The sequence below is a fragment of the Gorilla gorilla genome, chromosome 18 (genome assembly GCF_029281585.2).
Source record: "Gorilla gorilla gorilla isolate KB3781 chromosome 18, NHGRI_mGorGor1-v2.1_pri, whole genome shotgun sequence".
In the NCBI taxonomy this organism is placed as follows: Eukaryota; Metazoa; Chordata; class Mammalia; order Primates; family Hominidae; genus Gorilla; species Gorilla gorilla.
In genome coordinates, this window is record NC_073242.2 from 105972665 (window position 1) to 105987391 (window position 14727).

The 14727-nt window shown below is 47.8% G+C and overlaps 1 protein-coding gene across 6 annotated transcripts in view; it reads right to left on the reverse strand.

Annotated features, from left to right (window-relative positions):
- Window positions 1-14727, reverse strand: part of CHST6 (carbohydrate sulfotransferase 6) — a 45731-nt gene that overhangs the window by 16025 nt on the left and 14979 nt on the right. For 2 of the 6 annotated variants that reach the window (XR_008672801.2, XM_063700337.1), the window contains exons 1-2: window positions 6837-7994; window positions 2534-2689 (exon numbers count right to left, since the gene is read on the reverse strand). The exons of 1 other annotated variant lie outside the window; for it this stretch is intronic. The gene's annotated coding sequence lies outside the window, so the exon portion shown is untranslated. Of the gene's footprint in view, window positions 1-2533; window positions 2690-6836; window positions 7995-14727 lie in introns of those variants that run through there. 3 more of the 6 variants (XM_063700338.1, XM_063700339.1, XM_031002655.3) reach the window with 2 other exon arrangements.

A 14727-nucleotide genomic window follows, 5' to 3' on the forward strand; every position in this document is an offset into this window, starting at 1 on the left:
AAATGTAACACTAGGTATAGATCCCAGGTTTAGATTTCTCTGTTTAGAGTTGGCTGGAGGCCATCCCTGTTCGAGAATCCCAAAGCCACCTGGGCACGGTGGCTCACGTCTATAATCCCAGCACTTTGGGAGGCCGAGGCGGGTGGATCACCTGAGGTCAGGAGTTCGAGACCAGCCTGGCCAACATGGTGAAACCCCGTCTCTACTAAAAATACAAAAATTAGCCACCATGGTGGCAGGTGCCTATTTGTAACCCCAGCTACTCCAGAGGCTGAGGCAGGAGAATTGCTTGAGTCTGGGAGGTGGAGGTTGCAGTGAGCAGAGATCATGTGCCATTGCATTCCAGCCTGGGCAACAAGGGCAAAGCCCCGTCACAAGGAAAAAAAAAAAAAAAAGAATCCCAAAGGCTGGAAAAAACATACCCAATGAGGAATCAGTGGCCTTGAGGCATCAAGAGCTACGACTGGGGCCAAACTGCTCTAGTGGAGCCCTGGGCATTTGGAAGGGTGAAGGCTAACAAGGAGCGAAAGAAAGAGGAAGAAAGAAGAGAGAAAGAAAACAGAAAATGAGACAAAACATAAAGCAGGGAACATAAAACATAAAACAGGCCAGGTGTGGTGGCTCATGCCTGTAATCCCAGCACTTTGGGAGGCCGAGGTGGGTGGATCACATGAGGTCTGTAATCCCAGGTGCTTGGGAGGCTGAGGCAGGAGAATCGCTTGAACCCGGGAGGCGGAGGTTGCAGTGAGCCTAGATCGCGCCATTGCACTCCAGCCTGGGCAACAAGAGTGAAACTTCGTCTCAAAGAAAAACAAAACCAAAAACAAAACATAAACATAAAGATGGAAGATGAGTGTTCATGGGGGGCAGGAACACGGAACCCCTGCAAACATCATCTATGAGGGTTTCCTACATGCCCAGTCTTTCCCATCCATTTTCTGATTTGATCCTCACAGCAACCCTATGACATGGACCTGATGATCATCCCTATTTAATAGATGAGGAAAGTGAGGCGTAGAAAAATTAAGGGAGGCGGGGCATGGTGACTGATGCCTGTAATCCCAGCACTTTGGGAGGCCGAGGCGGGCGGATTACCTGAGGTCAGGAGTTCAAGACCAGCCTGGCCAACATGACGAAACCCCAACTGTACTAAAAATACAAAAATTAGCTAGGCGTGGTGGTGCATGCCTGTAATCCCAGCTACTCGTGAAGATGAGGCAGAAGAATCGCTTGAGCCCAGGAGGCGGAGGTTGCAGTGAGCCGAGATTGTGCCACTGCACTCCAGCCTGGGCAACAAAGCAAGACTCTGTCTCAGAAAAAAAAAAAAAAAAAAAAAAGAAAAAAGAAAAGGGACTTGCGGGAAGAATTCACACAGTGGCTGCTGAGTCAGAGTTGGAAGCCTAGCAGTGTAACCTTGGAGCTCTTCGCTACATAGTGTCAAGTGGAAAACAGAAGTAACAAAGCTGACATACATATATACATTTCTCCCATCTGTGTGTGTTCTTAGATGTGCATGTATTTTTCACACAGTTGGCTGGGTGTTAAAAGTACACAAATATCAAAGAACACTCACAGATGGGAGAAAACAGTTGCAAATCATGTCTACAGAATGGGATTTGTACCCAGAATATAAAAAGAGCTCTTACAACTCAACACGAAATGGACAAATATCCTATTTAGTTTTTTAAGAATAAGCATATTTAAGAAATATAAGAATAAATAAATTTAAGAATGAAAAAGAAAAAAATTAAAATGAGTAAAGGATTTGAAAGAAGTTTCTCTGAAGAAGATACACAAATGGAAAGATGCTCAACCAGGCGCAGTGGCCCATGCCTGTAATCCCAGCACTTTGGGAGGCCGAGGTGTGTGGATCACCTGAGGTCAGGAGTTCGAGACCAGCCTGGCCAACATGGTGAAACCCCATCTCTACTAAAAATACCAAAAACTAGCCAGGCGTGGTGGCAGGCACCTGTAATCCCAGCTACTCGGCGGGGAGGGAGAATCGCTTGAACCCGGGAGGCAGAGGTTGCAGTGAGCCAAGGTTGTGCCATTGCATTCTAGCCTGGGGAACAAGAGCGAGACTTTGCCTCAAAAAAAAAAAAAAAAAAAAAAAAGGCCGGGCACAGTGGCTCACGCCTGTAATCCCAGCGCTTTGGGAGGCCAAGGCTGGTGGATCACCTGAGGTCGGGAGTTCGAGACCAGCCTGACCAACGTGGAGAAACCCCGTCTCTACTAAGAATACAAAATTAGCCAGGCATGGTGGCGCATGCCTGTAATCCCAGCTACTCGGGAGGCTGAGGCAGGAGAATCACTTGAACCTGGGAGGCAGAGGTTGTGGTGAGCCGAGATCGCACCATTGCACTCCAGCCTGGGCAACAAGAGTGAAACTCCGACTCAAAAAAAAAAAGGAAAGATGCTTAACGTTTTTAGGCAGTGGGGAAATGCAAATTAAACCACAATGACAAATCACTTTCCATCCACCATGAAGATTACAATTTTAAAAAGGTAATTATAATAAACAATATATAATTACAAGTGTTGGTGAGATGACAGAGACGTGGGGATCCTCATAAAGTGGGGATGTCAGATGGTGCATTTCCTGAAGAAACAATTTGGTGGTTTCTCGAAAGGTTGAATAGAGTGACCATATGATACAGCAGATCCACTCCTGGGTATACACCCTAGAGAACTGAACATACAAGCCCACATGAAAACCTGCTCATGAATTTGCACAGCAGCATTATTCATACTAGCCAAAAAGTGGAGACATCGCTAATGTCTATCAGCTGATGAATAGATAAACAAAATGTGGTATAACCACACAGTAGACAATTCTCTGCAATAAAAAAGAATAAAGTACTGATATATACAAAGTTCAATGTGAAAACACTGAATATACTATAAGCCAGTGAACTGTACACTTTTAAAATATAAACTTTGGGCCGGACGCAGTGGCTCACGCATGTAATCCCAGCACTTTGGATTAAATGGGTGGATCACCTGAGGTCAGGAAGGCAGAGTTTGCAGTGAGCTGAAATCAAGCCACTGCACTCCAGCTTGGGTGACAAGAGTGAAACTCCATCTTAAAAAAAAAATATATATATATATATAAAAAATATAATATACTTATATATAATATATATAAACTTTAACATACATGAATTCTATCTCAATAAAGCTATTATTTAAAAAAATACAAAGTATGGGAGATGCACACTGAAGTTTGGTGTTTATTTTTCTATGGCCAGTTTACAGGTAATTTTTTTTTATTTTTATTTTTTGAGACGGAGTCTTGCTCTGTCGCCTAGGCTGGAGTGCAGTGGCACGATCTCGGCTTACTGCAAACTCTGCCTCCCAGGTTCATGCCATTCTCCTGCCTCAGCCTCCTGAGTAGCTGGGACTACAGGTGCCCGATGCCAAGCCTGGCTAATTTTTTGTATTTTTTAGTAGAGACCGGGTTTCACCGTGTTAGCCAGGATGGTCTCTATCTCCTGACCTCGTGATCCGCCTGCCTCAGCCTCCCAAAGTGCTGGGATTACAGGCGTGAGCCACCGCGCCCGGCCGGTAATTTATTTTCTTATTAGTGCTTTGCTGCATTTTCCAGATAGTCTACATCAGACTTTTATTACAATGATAAAATCAGAAATTTCTAGTTGGTTAAAGGAGGCTTAGGTAGAGTTTGTCTTTCTCCAGCTATCACTGCAGAGAGACAGGTGCCTGCAAAACCATCTCCCAGCTGACCTGAGTACCCAGTTAGCCAGAGAAGGCCAGGGGCATGAATTACCCACTCTGCACTAAAAGGTGTCAGAGCTCCCAAGCACACTCTCAACCCCAGGACTGTGGGCTGGGCCAGGCTGTGGCTGAAGCTGTGCCTGGCCCCCAAGCCCTGGCCACATCTGCCAACTCTGCCAGTCCTGGTGATGCAGCTGCATGGCATCCCCCAGAGGCAGGGGGCTGGGACTGCAAGGCCCAGATGCTGATGGAGAAAACAGATCTGCCTTCAAAATCTACTGGGAAATGAATTCTAATTAGCCTGGGAAAGGAGCCTCAAGCCTCCCTGGCTCAGAGCCACTGCCCTGGGGCATTTCAGAGCAGATAAGCAGATAGCAACACACAAACCCTTTTCCTTGGCTGGGAGCTTTAGGGATTCTCACAGGGCACTTCACACAGCACCTGACTTGGTCTAAATTGTAGTACCTTACAGCTGGAGGCCATAAAGTCTGAGGGTTCCCCACTTCTGTGCAGCAACACACACAGGGTACGGAGTGGGATTGTGCTTTTAGCACATTTGCCTGTTTCCCTAAGTATTGACAGAGCCCTCTCATTACAGAGATAATCTGGAATGTTCCCTGGTTTATTAACCATTTATTTTAATTACCTTATTTTTTAAAAGTAAATCATTCTTCCAAATCAATGACAGAAAAAGGAAGAGACTATTTTATAGGAAAATAACTCAGGGCAGGCGCGGTGGCTCACACCTGTAATCCCAGCACTCTGGGAGGCCAAGACAGGCAGATCACCTTAGGTCAGGAGTTGGAGACCAGCCTGGCCAAACATGGTGAAACCCCGTCATTACTAAATACACAAAAAGTAGCCAGGTGTGGTGGCATGTGCTTGTAATCCTAGCTACCCAGGAGGCTGAGGCAGGAGAATCACTGGAGCCCAGGAGTCCGAGGCTGCAGTGACCTGAGATCACACCACTGCACTCCAGTCTGGGCGACAGAGAGAGACTCCATCTCAAACAAAAACAAAAACAAAAACAAAAACAAAAACAAAAAAACACATAGTCAAATGCAACATGTGGACCTTGTTTGGATTCTGATTTGAAAAAAACATCTGCCAGGAGATACCCTAGAGGTAATCAGATATATTTCAATATTGACTAATAGGTGATAGGGAGAAATTATTATTAATACTATTATCACTACCCAGAACAATCTTGTTCATGTATTTCTGGACCCATCTCCCCGCCCAAGACACTAGAAGCAGAATGGTGTCTGTCTCATTAAAGACAGTAGGTATAGAGCACTGAGGTTAAGAGTGTGAATCCCACTTGACCATTTACTGCGTGATCTTGTGCAAGTTATTTCCTTCTGTGCCTGCTTGGTTAAAAAAAAATCTGGAAGGTCAGGTGTGGTGGCTCACACCTGTAATCCCAGCACTTTGCGAGGCTGAGGAGGGCGGATCACGAGGTCAGGAGCTTGAGACCAGCCTGACCAACATGGTGAAACCCCATCTTTACTAAAAATACAAAAATTAGCGGGGCGTGGTGGCGGGTGCCTGTAATCCCAGCTACTCAGGAATCTGAGGCAGGAGAATCGCTTGAACCTGGGATGCGGAGAGGTTGCAGTGAGCCGAGATTGTGTTACTTTCACTGCACTCCAGCCTTGGTGACAGAGCGAGACTCCGTCTCAAAAAAAAAAAAAAAAATCTGTAAAGTGGGGGAAACAATATAACCCAACTCATGGGCTTGATTGAAAGAGTGACTGAGTGGATATTTGTAAAGCATAACAAAGTCTGGCGCATAGTGCACTTATGAGTATTTGCTTAGGAATCTTCCTTCCTGAGCCACACTTATATTCTATGAATCCAAGGGAAAGTCTTTGAATGAGGAAAACCCAAGGACAATGGCTCTACCAGATTCAGGTGCCCCAGTGCCCCAGCAACAGAATGTGGCAGGCACAGGCAGGGTCCCCACAAGGGCAAACAAAACAGAAGACGCTGGAAAGTCATGGCTAGAGGCCTGGCTTGTGTTTTTTCTGAGATGGAGTCTCACTATTGTCCAGACTGGAGTGAAGTACCGCAATCTCAGCTCACTGCAACCTCCGCCTCCTGGGTTCAAGTGATTCTTCTGCCTCAGCCTCCCAAGTAGCTGGGACTACAGGCGCCCGCCACCATGCCCAGCTAATTTTTGTATTTTTAGTAGAGATGGGGTTTCACCATGTTGGCCAGGCTGGTCTTGAACTCCTGACCTCAGGTGATCCACCTGCCTCGGCCTCCCAAAGTGCTGGGATTACAGGCGTGAGCCACTGCGACTGGCCTTAGAAGCTTGGCTTCTGAAGCCGGATTGGGTTCAAATCCTGTCTCTACTACCAGTGAGGGGTGTGACTTAGAGCAAGTCACTCTCTGGCTCTCTATACTCCAGTTGACTCTGTTTGTAGAACAAAGCCAGAAAAGTTCCGGCCTCCCAGGCTGGAGAGGAGCCCAGCCCCAGCTCCCGGAGCAGCACAACACCCTCAGAGGCCCTGGTACTTGGCCTACTCGCTTGTGGGTTTAAGTCAGCCAACTCCTTTCTGCTCTTCAGGCCTCAGTTTTCCCATCCTCAAAAATGGGAAACTTGACTGCCTTGCCTCTGTGAAAAAGGGAGCAGAAAGGAAAGTCAACATTTGCTAGGCACCTGTCCTGAGGCCCAGAGGGCCTGTCCTGAAGCCCAAGATGAAGCCGTCAGAAGCAGTGACGCAGGACTCCAATTCCCCTGGGTCTGGTTCCAAATCAACCCGCCAAGCTACTGTCTCTCAATAATTCTATGGAAAAAGCCCTTGGAGAGCTTTTGAAAGTCATGTCCTTTGAAACTCAAGTATCGAGACAAAAGGGGTTCTCCCCTCGCAGTGAGGATTCCCCTGCGCAGCCGAAGCCCCAGCAAGACACTTCCAAACCGGCGCCAACAGCGGCGATGCCCTTTCCACGTTGCTGATGGAAAAGCCACTCCCAGCTCTTCCCGCCACCCCAGGTCCCCGGTGCAGGACAGAGGAGCGTCCCCAGCTGTGCCACCAGCCCGGCCCCCAGCCGACCCGAGTGTGGGGACATCCCCCGCGGAGAATGAAGAACCAACGTACCCCAAAGCTTGGAGGCTCTGCCCGAGCTGGAGCGGCACGGTGGGGGACGCCTCTCCCTGGGCTCAGCAAAGGCTCCCAAACGTCGTCTCTTCCAAATTCCACCGCACAGCCAGCTCTTTCTCTTCAATGGGAGGGTCCGCAGGGGCTGACTTGCTCCTTAAGGTCCCAAGACTATTAAGGGACACCCGGAAAGGGGCTCTAAGAGGCATGGACGAGAGTTGGGGGTGACCAAGCCACTGGAAGCTCCTGGAGACTCGAGGTAGAACGAATGTGGGAACAGGGCAGGAGTCCCGGAATGGGATGTTGAGGATGGGGGTGTCCTGGGGCTACCACAGGGAAGGACCCGGCGCAGAGCCCCCTCTGGAACCCGGCACTGCGGCCCGCGCCCTCTACTCCCGCGCGCCGGCCAGCAACCCTCGGCGCTGCCCGGTGCAGCCCGCCCGAGCGCACACAATGAGGCGCTTTCAGACGTGGCTGCGGTCCCGGGGTGGCCAGCGGGAGCTAGCGCGGTGGGGGAAGGAAGGAGCCGGTTGGCCCACCCCCGACCGAGGGGCCACGCCTCGGGGGAGGGGCGCCGGCCGAGGGCGGGGCAGGAGGGCCCGGCAGGAGGGCCCAGGTGGGCTGGGGCTCTGAGAGGCTCAACTTTTAGCCGAGGATGTCAAAGGGCGCTGGCAGAGTCACCTCTCATCTGACTACAAAGGAACGTTGTACCCCACCCCACCCCAAATCCCCAGAGAAGGGGGGGCTCCTGGGAGGACAAAGGCCCTAGTGAAGGAAGTCGAATCTTAATCTTGACCCTCCTTACTCTCGGGGGCATCCTTGCGGCGAGGTGACTTGGAATCCAAACACTTCCCAAGGCCACGGCACCTGGATGACACATGGACCCGGTGCAGTGTCCCAACTGGGAAGAGCGGAGAGACCAGGTGGCCTTAGGAGCTGGGTCCGCAGCTTTTCCCCTCCTCCTGCGCATTCCCTGCCCTAGCCTAGGCCCAGAGGCGCAGGTTCATAGCAGGTCCAGATAAAGACATGATACGTTTCAACAAATAAGATATTTCCGGCCAGGGCCGGGCGCGGTGGCTCACGCCTGTAATCCCAGCACTTTGGGAGGCCGAGGCGGGCGGATCACGAGGTCAGGAAATCGAAATCATCCTGGCTAACACAGTGAAACCCCGTCTCTACTAAAAATACAAAAAAATTAGCCAGGTGTTGTGGCGGGCACCTGTAGTCCCAGCTACTCGGGAGGCTGAGGCAGGAGAATGGCGTGAACCCGGGAGGCGGAGCTTGCAGTGAGCCGAGATCTCGCCACTGCACTCCAGCCTGGTCAACAAAGCGAGACTCCCTCACAAAAAAAAAAAAAAAAAAAAAAAATCCGGCCAGGCGCGGTGTCTCACGCCTGTAATCCCAGCACTTTGGGGGGCCGTAGTGGGTGGATCACGAGGTCAGGAGTTCGAGACCAGCCTGGCCAACAGGGTGAAACCCCGTCTCTACTAAAAATACAAAAATTAGCCGGGCGTGGTGGCAGGCGCCTGTAATCCTAGCTACTCAGGAGGCTAAGGCAGGAGAATTGCTTGAGCCCGGGAAGCGGAGGTTGCAGTGAGCTGAGACTGCACCACTGCACTCCAGCCTGGGTGACAGAGCGAAACTCTGTTTCAAAAAAAAAAAAAAAAAAATTCCCCCTTACAAGTAACAGGGCAGAGCCCAGGCACCTGAAAAGGATGAAGCATTTCTAGGTCTTGTCAAATTAGTGATGGGATCTTAATCAAGAACTCCCTGCTGCTGGGAGAAGAAATAAGAAGTCCTTCCTGGTTGTGGTTTGGCAAGATAAATTAAGATTCTTAACAATGGTCGTAAGCTTTTCGGATTGGTAATTCCTTTCTAGGAGCTATCTTAAGGAAATAAACCAGAAACAAGGATTTATGTACAGGGTTCATATAAGTGTTGTTCATGATTTTGATATTGATTTTTTTTGAGATGGAGTCTCACTTTTGTAGCCCAGGCTGGAGTGCAATGGCGGGATCTAGGCTCGCTGCAACCTCCGCCTCTCGAGTTCAAGTGATTCTCTTGCCTCAGCCTCCTGAATAGCTGGGATTACAGGTGCCCACCACCACGCCAGACTAATTTTTGTACTTTTAGTAGAGACAGGGTTTCACCATGTTGTCCAGGCTGGTCTCGAACTCCTGAGCTCAGATGTGATCCGCCCGCCTGTCTCCCAAAGTGCTCGGATTACAGGCATGAGCCACCGTGCCTGGCCTGTTCATGATTTTTAAAAAGTTAGAAATAGTGTACAGAATAGAAAGATGTGTGCCAGAAGGCCAACCATAACTCTGGGTAGGGGATTGGCCGGCAATCATTATTTTCCTTAGGATCATGTAATTTACATTTCCTTAATCAGTATTTAGAAGTTATCTGGCCAGAAAGATCCAAAACCTCTTTACAAAGCATGAATAAGGAGAAGGGGCAAGGATGTGGAGGATAAGGTAAGAGGGACACAAAGAGAGAGAACTGCTTTAATAAGCTTCAAGATGGGCACTCAGTGGGGCATTAGACACCTCACCTGCTTTGGCAGAAACTGGACTAATCATTTGGAAGAATTAGAGATTTCTCTCCCACAAAACAAATTCAATAATTATCTCAAATATGACTTATCTATGGCTTCAGCTCAGTTGATAAAATCCTGTGTATTTCTTACCTTTCTTCCTCCTGCAACTATGCTGTGTGGTTCAGTTTCAGAAGCTACCAATAAATGATCTGTAAATAATTTGATATTCACCAGACACAGTTGTAATGTTCCAACCCGCGGCTCCCATATGCCATGTGGATTCCACTAAAAACTAGTATACTTGGGGTTGGACCAGGAAACTTTTGCCAAAGAGCTAACAAAAGCTCCGAGGTCTTTGGGCAGAGCCCTGGCAAAGCAAGGCTGCTGGTGAGTAACTCGGAGAAGTGTGCTCAACTTCAGCCCTCCCTATTCTTCCTCCCTCCAAAGCCTTGCTTCAAAAATAGCTAATACAACCTTCCATGTTGAACATTTTAATTAGAAAGCTACAGAACATAATGGATTCTTTATACAAGTTTTGCATTCAAATAATTTAATAAAATGCAAACCAAAGTTTATACGTATCTTTAGCCATCTTTCCATGTTTCATTAAATTCTGGGGATTTAAACCACCAGCAATTTTTCATTTCAGTCTCAAGAGACGGGGCACACTGGCTCATGCCTATATTCCTGGCACTTTGGGAGGCTGAGACAGGAGGATTGCCTGAGGTTGGGAGTTCAAGACCAGCCTGGGCAACATAGTGAGAACCCCATCTATAAAAATAAATAAATCTCAAGAAAAAAATTTAGGCATCTAAAATAGCCAGAATATTGAAAAAAGACAAGGGGGACAGTGCTAGGGAATTCCTCTGCTTGAATACTTCAAAATAGCTTTGTTTCCAAAACTGTTTTTAGTCAGCCTAAAGGAAACGGATACTGGAGATGAAAAATGATCTCCAAGGTAAACTGAGGCACACACTGAGGGGTGTGTTTCTGGGTGGGCATGAAGCATGGATCACCGGGGCCATGTCCTTCCAGTGGCAACGACCTGCTTGGGATCAGGAAGCAGCTCCATCTGTTCTTGGAGGAGACTGCACACATCCTCAGGAGGTGAATGGGCTGAACAAGCCATCTTCCATATGCAGAGACCCCTTCCAGCCATCTCTGCTCCTGCAGACACTTGCTTAGCCACGAGGATAATCCACTGGACTGCGTGGTATTCTGCTAGTGGCCAGGCTGGACTGGCCTGCCCAGGCCAGCATCCTCTTTACACCCTCACTGCTTCCTGTGTCCTTCCCAAAGCTGCCCGCCCCACTCTGATGGGCACCCTGTTCCTTAGTCAAGGGAAACGCCAGCCGCTGGGCTTCCCGCTAGCCTTCCAAATAAACTTGTGGTTGTCAGGCAGAGGGAGCCAATCCCAACACCAACCCCTGTCGCCCCTGTCCTTTGCAGGAAGGGGGAGGGCTGTCAAGGAGGAGGAGGGCCAAGTGCCCAGGCTGTTGGGTGAGGGCTAGAAAGAACCTGTTGTGACAATGCTTTCTTCTCCCAGTGCTGCTGAGAGGGCTGAGAATGAAACAGCCCCTCTGACTTCAGCCTGCCATCCAGGGGCACAGATAGAGGGAAAAATAGGGCAAAGAGCCCAGTCACAGTCGGGCAGGGATCCAGGGCTGCTCAGCTGAGCTGATGACAGATGACTGACTGTTGGGCTGGGGCAGGTGGACGGTCCAAGTGTCCTTCAGCGGCCCTCCCTGATTGCCTGTGCTAATGCGGCCCTTGCCCTTGGGCCCTGCCCCTCCAGGTCTCCAGTTAAAGGCCTCAGCTCTGGAAATCACAGCTGTGAATGGGAAACGGAGAAGCCCAGGGGTGCAAAGTGCTAGTGATTGGCATGTTTGTCACAAGAGAGCCCTGAAAAGAGTAAGAGTGGCTCACAACAGAAGGAAGAAATGCACAGTGTGTTCCTCAGTTCAACAGAGGAAAAGTCTCTGCTTGACCAGAGATGGGACTCTTTCCAAGATGTCTGAACTGACTGCAATTTTCTCCTGAAATTCAACGCTAAGGCAAAGAAGAAAAACCCAAAAAGCTAATTATAGCCTCCAGGAACTCTCAGACCTTTCCACAAACTAGTCCCTGACAATTCTGCAGGAGCTCTGAAGATACGGAACTTGTGTAGAGCAAAACTGGAAAGAACCGTTGTCTCTGAGGGAAAAGCACACAAGCCCGCAGGTGTCCGCTGGGCTCTTTCAAAAGGTCCTAAGACGTTCCCAGAAGATGACAATGAGGCAGCCACGGTCCTGCTGAGTCTTCAGAAACGGCCTTTCTAGGATAAGTGCTCCTTACACACTTCTCCCCGGGGCATCACTGTCACAGGGATGGTGGTCACCACCTGATTCTGAAACACGAAGATCTTGATTCTTTCAAACACCCAGAGGAAGATAAGCAGGATGCTGACATACTGCACCCAGGCGAACTTTACCATCTCCCAAAATCCTGGCTGATAAGGACAGACAGTTAAAGAGTTGAGGACCACATGGTATAAGTCAAAGTAAACTAAGGTTTAGGCCAGACAGGATATGGCAAGAATATTTCAAATACTCTTAAGATGAAAGGAATAATAAAAGATTATTAAAAAATAAATATGGATGATTCTGACTTAGAAGAATGGCTCAGAAAGAAATATGAACAGGAAATGATTTTCCCCCCTGTATAAAGAGCAGACATAGTCATTTATGTGGAGATACAGTGCTGTAGCAGTTTCCAGTCAAAGGCTCCCACATGTGCTTCTGCTGGGGACAACTTTGGAATCTTTCCTTTTTGGAAGTTGAGTTAACACTGCTTCTCTAATAGAAAGGATATGATATGGTTTCCACAAGGTATTGGATGACAACATTAATCACAAATGGAGTTTCATGGCTCTGCCCACCAGCCAGATGAAGTTGGGGTCATTCAGGATGGTGGCAACTGCAATACAATCATTAACCATTAACCCATGATTGGGCAGCCTATTGGCAAAATATATTGAGGGCTATAAAAATATTATTTTTTTTTTGAGACGGAGTTTCGCTCTTGTTGCCCAGGCTGGAGTGCAATGGCGTGATCTTGGCTCACTGCAACCTCCGCCTCCCGGGTTCAAGCAATTGTCCTGCCTCAGCTTCCTAAGTAGCTGGGATTACAGGCAGGCGCCACCACGCCCAGCTAAATTTGTATTTTTAGTAGAGATGGGGTTTCTCCATGTTGGTCAGGCTGGTCTTGAACTCCCGACCTCAGATGATCTGCTTGCCTCAGCCTCCCAAAGTGCTGGGATTATAGGCATGAGCCACCACGCTCGGCTATAAAAGTATTATTTTATTCCTGTGGGATATTCTGTACTTCATAACTGAAAGAAATCATTCGAAAGCATTAAAAATTGCATGTACAAAGTAGATTAACAAATAATTTGTTAAGATACTTGTCAAAAAAGCATTTGATATGCTTTGGCTCTGTGACCCAAATCTCACCTTGAATTGTAACAATCCCCACAGATCAAGGGCAGGACCAGGTGGAGATAATTGAATCATGGGGGCAGTTTCCCCATGCCATTCTCATGATAGTGAGTTCTTACCAGATCTGATGGTTTTATCAGATCTGCTTACTTCGCTCTGCTCTCATTCTCTCTTCTGCCGCCCTGTGAAGAGGTGCCTTCTGCCATGATTGTGAGGCCTACCCAGCCATGCAGAACTCTAAGTCAGTTAAACCTCTTTTCTTCATAAATTACCCAGTCTCAGGTATGTCTTTACAGCTGTGTGAGAAAGGACTAATACAATATTTATATTAAAATACGTCAAAAACTTGGAAATGGTCATGTGATCATCTACAATTGCTGAATGGCTAACTGAAAGAATAACATGTTGCCACTCTAAATAATATGTTTGTCTGGACAAAGTCGCGCATTCTTGTAATCCCAAGGATCTGGAAGGCCAAGGTGGGAGGGTCACTTGAGGCCAGGAGTTTGAGAACAGCTTGGCTAACATATTGAGACCCTCTCTCTACTAAAAAATAAAAAAAATTAGCTGGCATGGTGGCATGTGCCTGTAGTCCTAGCGGCCCAGGAGGCTGAGGTGAGAGGATCGCTGAACCCACAGGAGTTCAAGGTTACAATCAGCTATGATTACAGCACTGCACTCCAGCCTGAGCATCAGAGCAAGACCCTGTGTCTCTTCAAGAAAAAAAAAATTAGAACTTTGTAGCAGTGTGGGGAAATACTTTTATTACATGGAAATACAAATAATTTGGATGCCAAAGTGTTTCAACACTATCATAATAGGTATATTTTTAAAATCCACATAAGAATAAAGAGTGAAAAAAGTAAAGAAAAACATCGATTTCTTGGGCCGTGCTTTTTAGTTTTGTTTTAGAATTCCCTTTATTATTATAAAAATGCTGCTAATGTATGACATAAAATCAGAAAGCAATACTGGATTTGCAGTCGTTCCCCCTTGTGAAATGTTTGTGTATAGTCTCCATGATGTCTGGTTGCCAAGTAACACTCTAGATGCCTTTACAGACAACCTCAGCCACGGACCAGCCAAGTCAACATGTTGACATGCCGAGTCAACACATGCCATGGCCTAGAGCTCTGTAAGGAATGAGCACACTGTGCCTTCTGGCAGGAAACAGGGGCACTCCTGTTCTCCTGCTCGACTGCTAATGTGGGGAGAGTCACACACGTTCTCTGTTTTTCTCTGAAAAGCATGAACAGCAATTTGTCTTTGGCATCTGTTATAGGTGTGGTATGGGGAACAACTCAATTAGGCTTATATTTTTTAAAAAAGGAAACCCATCAAGCCAGTGGTGGGATAATGATGGCATTTAACCATCACTAACCTGCTGGACCATGGGATGCTGGAGGGGTGGGGGCGGTCCCAGGTCTGAAGATCAGGACGAAAAAGACAAATCCTGGACAGCATATTTGCTCCCATCGTTGAGCATTCATGGGTTTTGACATTTTCATGACAAGGGTTCCAGTTCTGCTTGTCTCTGTTGCCCCCACTAACCTTGAAAGTCCTGAGCAGCGGCTGAATGAGATCTACCTGTGACCCACCGTTCCTCTCCTGGTAGGCAGCAACAATATGGGTGAGGTCGTAGTCATAGGCAAAGGGGCTGGTACCGTTGGTCACAGATACTTGGGACACAGGAGGAGGTGATGTGAGTACCTGGGAGACTCCTCCTCTTTTCCTTCTACCCTTCTGCCCACCCAGGCTGGTCCCACAGAGCACCCTCTTGTTCTTGGTGGCCTACTGCAGTATCAATAATCTTTTCTTCAAAGATGAATAAACTCTCTTGCAACAATTTAAGTTCATTTACTCTGTCCTTCCTTCT